The following is a 7500-nucleotide window of genomic DNA, read 5'->3' as shown; positions in this document are numbered from 1 at the left end:
CCCCTGCTGCTCGAGGCTCCCGCACATCCAACGTCCTAAGTTACCGATGGTGTCCGAAGATCCCGCACATCCAAGCACCAAGGTGCCAATGCTACTCGAGGCTCCCGCACATCCAAGCACCAAGGTGCCAATGCTGCTCGAGGCTCTCGTACATCCAAGGCACCAAGGTGCCGATGGTGCCCGAGGCTCCCGCACGACCAAGGGCCGAGGTTACCGATGGTGTTCGAGGCTCCCGCACATCCAAGCACCAAGGTGCCAATGCTTCTCGAGGCTCCCGCACATCCAAGCACCAAGGTGCCAATGCTGCTCGAGGCTCCCGCACATCCAAGGCACCAAGGTACCGATGGTGCCCGAGGATCCCGCACGACCAAGGGCCGATGGTGTTCGAGGCTCCCGCACATCCAAGCACCAAGGTGCCGATGGTGCCCGAGGTTCTCGCACGATCAAGGCCTAGGTTGCCAATGGTGCCCGAGGTTCTCGCACGATCAAGGCCTAGGTTACCGATGGTGCCCGAGGCTCCCGCACGACCAGGGGCCTAGGTTGCCGATGGTTGCCGAGGCTCCCGCACATCCAAGGGCCTAGGTGCCGATGGTCCCGAGGCTCTCGCACGACCAAGGGCCTAGGTTGCCGATGGTGCCCGAGGCTCCCGCACATCCAAGCACCAAGGTGCCGATGGTGCCCGAGGCTCCCGCACGACCAAGGGCCTAGGTGCCGATGGTGCCCGAGGCTCTCGCACGACCAAGGGCCTAGGTTGCCGATGGTGGCCGAAGCTCCCGCACGACCAGGGGCCTAGGTTACCGATGGTGCCCGAGGCTCCCGCACATCCAAGCACCAAGGTGCCGATGGTGCCCGAGGCTCCCCCACGACCAAGGGCCTAGGTGCTGATGGTGCTCGAGGCTCTCGCACGACCAAGGGCCTAGGTTGTCGATGGTGGCCGAAGCTCCTACACGACCAGGGGCCTAGGTGCCGATGGTGGTCGAGGCTCCCGCACAACCAAGGGCCTAGGTTGCCGATGGTGGCCGAGGCTCCCGCACGACCAGGGGCCTAGGTTCCGATGGTGCCCGAGGCTCTCGCACGACCAAGGGCCTAGGTTCCGATGGTGCTGGAGGCTCTCGCACGACCAAGGGCCTAGGTTGCCGATGGTATCGAGGCTTCCGCGCTACCAGAGGCCTAGGTTGTCGATGGTGCCCGAGGCTCCAGCACATCCAAGCACCAAGGTGCCGGTGGTGCTCGAGGCTCCCGCATGACAAACGTCCTAGGTTGCCGATGGCGTCCAAGGCTCCAGCACGTCCAAGCAGCAATGTGCCGATGCTCCCGCACCATCGACGTCTTAGGTTACCAAGGGTGCCTGATGCTCCGGCACGACCAAGGGCCCAAGTTGCCGGAAGATCTTGTTCCAAAAGGGGAGGGACCGGGATGATTCAAAAGGGGAGGGACCTGGGAGAGGGACCGAGACTACTTGTAGCTTCGTTTTTGATATTCCGGGATGGCTCGCCAGAGCACCGCCGGGATGGCTCGCCGGAGCACCGCCGAGATGGATCGCCGGAGCACCGTCGGGAACCTAACCGGCGATGGGGGGCACCAACGTCTAGGCATGAAATGGGCGTGGGCAATGCCCTGGACAACCCCTGTTCGCCTCAATATCACCTCCCCCCTAAAGAGCTAAAAAAACTTGGTCAATGTGCTACCAGGCGACATTCATGTGTCTGAAACAGGGACACTTTATGGTGCCGACACTTCTGCACCAACGGGGGCCCAAAATTAGCTTTGGTGCTCGACCCTCCCGCACATCCGATGCACCAAGGTGCCGATGCTGCCCGATGCTCCGACACATCAAAGGGGCCGGTGGTGCCCGATGGCCCCGCACCACGGGATGGCACACGCTGCCGATATTGTACGAGGCTACCGCGGGACCAAAGGTGCCGGGGGCTCTTGTTGCAAAAGGGGAGGGACAGTGACGATTCATTCATTGTTGGGTACCGGACATGCAACGGTATCCGAATCCTACCTTTGGGATGATTCATTCATTATTGGGTACCGAATATGTAACGGTATCTGAATTCTACCTTTTGGGATTGGGGAGGGACTCGTTGCGCCGTTTGTGTATCTCGGGATGGCTCGCCGGATCATCGCCGGTATGGATCGTCGGAGCACCACTGGGAACCTAACCGGTGGTGGGGGGCACTGACGTCCGGGCAGGCGATGGGCATGGGCAGTGCCCTGGATAACCCCTGGCTGCTCAATATCACTTCCCCCCTAAAGAGCTAAAAAAACTTGGTCAATGTGCTACCAGTCGACATTCTTTTTTTGATAGAAAAAGACCCGGAGGTCAACCTCAATTTATTGCATCTCTCAAAATAATATCATGGATTTCCAAAGGATAATCCACGTCAAAATCTGTAATACAATTCAGAGCAGTAGCCTATTTACAAAGGTAATCTGCCGCATTATTACAACATCGTGGAGCCCAAACAAAATTAAAGCAAACACATGGATCCAATATTTTAATACTTTCCCTGATGCAGTGGCCCATGGTTGAAAAGTCAACCTTCATCCTATTTAGCCGATTCACCAGGCTTACACAATCAGACTCAAACTCCAGCTTACGCCAATTTTTTGTTCGCGAAAAATTCAAGCTTTCTTCCAGTGCATGAAACTCGGCCCACTCGGCTTGGACATTCTTCTCCAACACGCCCACTCGACCGCCTAGGACAAAACCATCATGGTCCCTCGCCACAAGCCCAAAACTCATCTTTCTTCCCATCGTAGTAGCATCAAAATTTATCTTAATCACTTCTAAACCGGGCTTCACCCACCCTTTTTCCATAGACGGCTTAGGAATCATCGGTTTTTCCAAGAAGTTAAAAATACGAAATTCACGGTTTAACCCAGCAGCCCTTTCCCAAGTCATTCTGGCCTCCTCCTCAACATCCCGAAAAACTTTATTGTTGCGGCTGTTCCAAATATTCCAAAGCACCGTTATGAAATCAGAAAAAGCCTTCTTGTCCAGCGCACGAGCCACATCCTCAAGCCAATCCACACACCGGCCGTAGCAGCCCTCCAACAAGTTATTATTCAGTCCTCCATAAGCCAGCACTGCTCTAGCCTTAGGACAATCTTTCATAGCATGAATCAGAGTCTCCATAACAGTCCGACACCTTGGACTGTTGCTGTTAAACTCCCTTCTAATGCTGGATATATTCTCGTATGTAGGCAGAATGTTATGTCCCAAACGCCAACAAAAAATCTTAATCTTAGGAAGAGTCTGTAATTTCCACGTGAGCTTTCAAAAAACCCGATGAGGGCCAAACCCTACATGCTTCAACGTCAGCCAGGAATAAGCAGACTTAGTCGAGTAAAAGCCAAAGGGGTTATGGAACCAGATCCGAGAGTCCTCAGGGCCATTATGAATAATGGGGATTTTACATATTTGGTCCCCCAAGTCTTTACCATAGATCGCAATTACCCATCCCTCGTTCCAGTCATCTTTCTCACTGTTCAGCAAGTCGCACACTTTTTCCTCTTGGACCTCCCTCCTGCGCAGCCCAATCGAGTCACCCGAAAGCCCTTCAAAACCCCACTTGTCGTGCCAAATATCAATCCTGCTTCCCTTACCGACATTCGAGCCGAAGCCCTCGTACAGTAAACTAGCCGCTTTTGTAATGCTTTGCCAAGTAAAAGATGGCTTGTCAATCCGCTTAGGATGAAAGACATCCCCATCTGGAAAGTATTTTGCGCTCAAAACTCTGAAGCACAAAGTGTCTCGACAACACATAAGACGCCACACTTGCCTACCTAACAACGCAACGTTAAAGCGCCTCAAATCCCGGAACCCGAGACCCCCCATTCCTTTAGAATAACACAAGCGGTCCCAAGATAACATATGCCAACCTCTTTTCTTATCTTTTCCCTCCACCACACACAGAAAATCAAAGATTGAAGCTCCTCAAGGACGCCATTAGGAGCAAAGAAAACAGAAAAATCGTAATTAGGAATAGACTGCAGGATAGACTTGATGAAAATCTCCTTTCCACCAAGCGAAAGTAATCTTTTTGACCAACTCTCAATCCTACTAGCGGCACGATCTAAGATACTTTGAAAAGCCGCTGACTTCTTCTTACCAATCGGAATAGGTAGACCGAGATAACTATCAAGGTTGGCAACCACCTTCATTCTAAGCAAGCCACTTAAAGATGTGCATAGAGAAACAGGGGTGTTAGGGCTAAAATAAACCATTGACTTGTCCAAGTTGATACTCTAACCCAACATCCTCTCAAATGAGTCCAGGATTTTTGTAAACGCCTCCACTTCACTTCTTTTGTTCCTGACAAACAAGAGGGCATCGTCAGCAAAGAAAAGGTGATTAATTCTCGGGCCATCCTTACTAGCCCGAATGCCTTTAATTTGGTTAGTATTTTGGGCATAAATCAACATGCGAGATAGAGCGTCCATGCAAAAAAGGAACAAATAAGGGGATAAAGGATCCCCTTATCGGAGACCCCTTTCCAGAACAATGATATCATATAGAATCGTGTTACATTTAACTCTATACCGAACAGTGCAAACACAATCCATAATCTTATTAATCCAAATATGAGAGAACCCCATTTTCTTCAGCACTTTCTCGAGAAAAGACCACTCAACCCGGTCGTAAGCCTTACTCATATCCAGCTTGACCACACAACCCTTATTCGGGCCATTTTTAGAGCTCCGGAGATAGTGCATGAGCTCATGTGCCACTAAGATATTATCATGGATCATTCTGTTGGGAACGAAAGCACTTTGGTTTTGGCTAATGCACCGAGGGAGAGCCTCTTTTAGCCGGTTAGCAAGAGTCTTAGAAACTATCTTGTAAATAACCCTGCATAGACTAATAGGACGGTAGTTAGCCATATCACACGGATTCTTAATCTTAGGAATCAATACGATCAAAGTCTCATTTATACACTCAGCGCTCTTGTTTCCCTTGAGAATATCGTGACACATTCTTAAGACATCTTCACCCACAACATGCCAATGATCCTTGAAAAAGCTCCCCGAAAGCCCGTCAATCCCCGGCGCCTTTGTCGGGTCCATCTGTTTGAAGGCTCTTAAAATTTCCTCATCCGTAAACTCTCCGATCAACCTCCTATTAGTCTCCCCATCAATGCAAACTGGAACGTAATGCATGTCACTGTCGATATCCAAATTAATAGACTTTTTAAAAAGATCATTAAAATAGTTCCAAGTAATGTGGCCAATCTCTTCTTTGTCCTCATGCCAGGCACCATGCACATCTTTAATTCTCTCGATGCTATTCTTTTTTCTGCGCCCCGAAGCCCGAATGTGGAAAAAACGGGTGTTCCTATCGCCTTTCTTCAGCCACTTGGACCTTGCCCTAAGCGCCCAGTATTTTTCCTCCACATCATAGAGGTGGCCCAGCTTGCTACGAGCACACTTAAGAAGGCTCATAGACCCCTCATTCGTAGGGCCATCCATAAGCTTGCTGATCTCCTTTTCCAGCCCTTTTATTTTATACTTCATCCTCCTAAAACGTTGGTATTGCCACGGGCCAAGCTTGTCACGGATTAGCTTCATCTTCTCCAACACATTGCAATTCTCGCTAGACCAAGCTCTCTTTATAATATCTTTAGCCTCTTGCTCCTGCGCCCAACAGTCATATCTAAACCAAGCCCTGTGATCAACCCTTTTTATCTCTAGGCTTACTTCCATACATATCCAAAAGGATAGCCTCATGATCGGAACTCGACTGGCGAACAATTTGAGAAGTACGAAACGACATTTTTTCCATGAACTCGTCAGAGATGACAAATCTGTCCAGCCTCTCTTTAACAAGCCTAGTCCCTTCTCGATTGTTGGTCCACGTAAACCATCCATTAAGAGTCTTCACATCCGCCAGGCTTAACTCTTCCAACACATCACAAAAGTCATCCATCAAAGTCCCAGGCTTTCTACGGCCCCCTTCCTTCTCTGAATTATTTAAAATGGCGTTAAAGTCACCTCCCACGATCCAGCCTTCATTAACCATGCTTTTTACCCTTCTCAGCATATCCCAAGATTGCTGCCTTAGGCTTCGGTCTGGCCATAAAAGCTAGTGAACCTAAACTTTTCACCATCATCCATGCTAACGAACGATTCAATGTGAAACTTAGAATAGTTTTGCACTGAAACATTCACGCCTTCCTTCCAAAGTAGGGCCAATCCACCACTTTTCCCCTCCGAATCGACCGCTAGGCATCCCTCCATCCTGCATATTGTACGAATACGGTGGAAGCCATTAGAGTGAATTTTTGTTTCACAAAGAAAAACAATATCAGGAACGTTCGCAGCAAGAAGTTACTTTAGTTCACGCACAGTCGCCGGATGCCCAGCCCCACGACAATTCCAGCAAAGAATTTTCATGGTCCTTTGCGGGGCTGGTCACCAGCTTCCACCTTAAAGGGTGAAACCAAAAACCACAACTTCCTCTAGGCAGCTCCGAAAGGACTCTCAACCAGAAATAAACCGCACGAACCCCTAAAAAATAATCCGAACACACCAAAAATTCTCCGAAACCACCCCGCAAGGCTTGAACGCAAATAGCTTCGATCTTCCGTCAAAGAGACGACCAAGAAACCAAGACCGACAAGAAAGAAGAAGGTTGACACACCGGAAAACCAACCCACCGACCCAGGGATTCAGCACTAGATCAAGGACAATGAACGTCACAGCCCAAGGAACCAAAATCATGCAGAGACGAGATCCACCACCGGACGCCCAGCTCTCAAAAGAAAGACGAGAAGCACTCCCCAAGAAACAACCTTGTACAGATGAAAAAACAAGAAAACCCAGCTTTGCGAAAAACCTGAAACAAACAAACCAAAATAAACGTATCAACAGGAAAACCCTCCGCAGACAGAAACCATGCGATAACTCAACATTATAACAAGCAAGAGCCAGCCACGGAAAAGGCGTCAACCCAGCAAGAGCAAATAAAGAAAACACCACTAGAAAAAGAAAGCAATCAGCTTAATAAAATCACTAAACATGACACAAAATATGTAGAACCCTGTAGGCATGAAACATGCACTTTTTACGTCAGGAAATAAAGAGAACCCACTTTCATGCATAGGCATAAAAAAGAAACGTGGAAAAGTCACAAGAAAGAAAAGAACCCGGCCACCGAGGGCCCCTAGCGCACTTAACCAGCAACCAAACAGAGATAGAACGAACAGTATAAAGACCAGACAACGAACTCAGTCCAGAAAAAACCTCCCCAAACAAGACCACTGCCACCAATCGATTTCGAGAGAAACCACCAAAGCCTCAACGAGCCAAGAAGCAGCCACAAAAAGATAAACGAACACCCAGCAGGAAGACCAAGAAACCCAACAGAAAATAAAGAAAAAATAGATCGACTTAAAACGAATTACTGTACATAAAATACAACTCGTAAGCCCTACATGCATAAAACCTGCCCTTTGTCAAGAGAAAAAGAAAACCGACTTTCATGCAGAAACA

Source organism: Gossypium hirsutum, chromosome A07 (genome assembly GCF_007990345.1).
Source record: "Gossypium hirsutum isolate 1008001.06 chromosome A07, Gossypium_hirsutum_v2.1, whole genome shotgun sequence".
Lineage (NCBI taxonomy): Eukaryota > Viridiplantae > Streptophyta > Magnoliopsida > Malvales > Malvaceae > Gossypium > Gossypium hirsutum.
The sequence above is the reverse complement of the archived record's forward strand: the minus strand, read 5'-3'. Positions refer to the sequence as shown.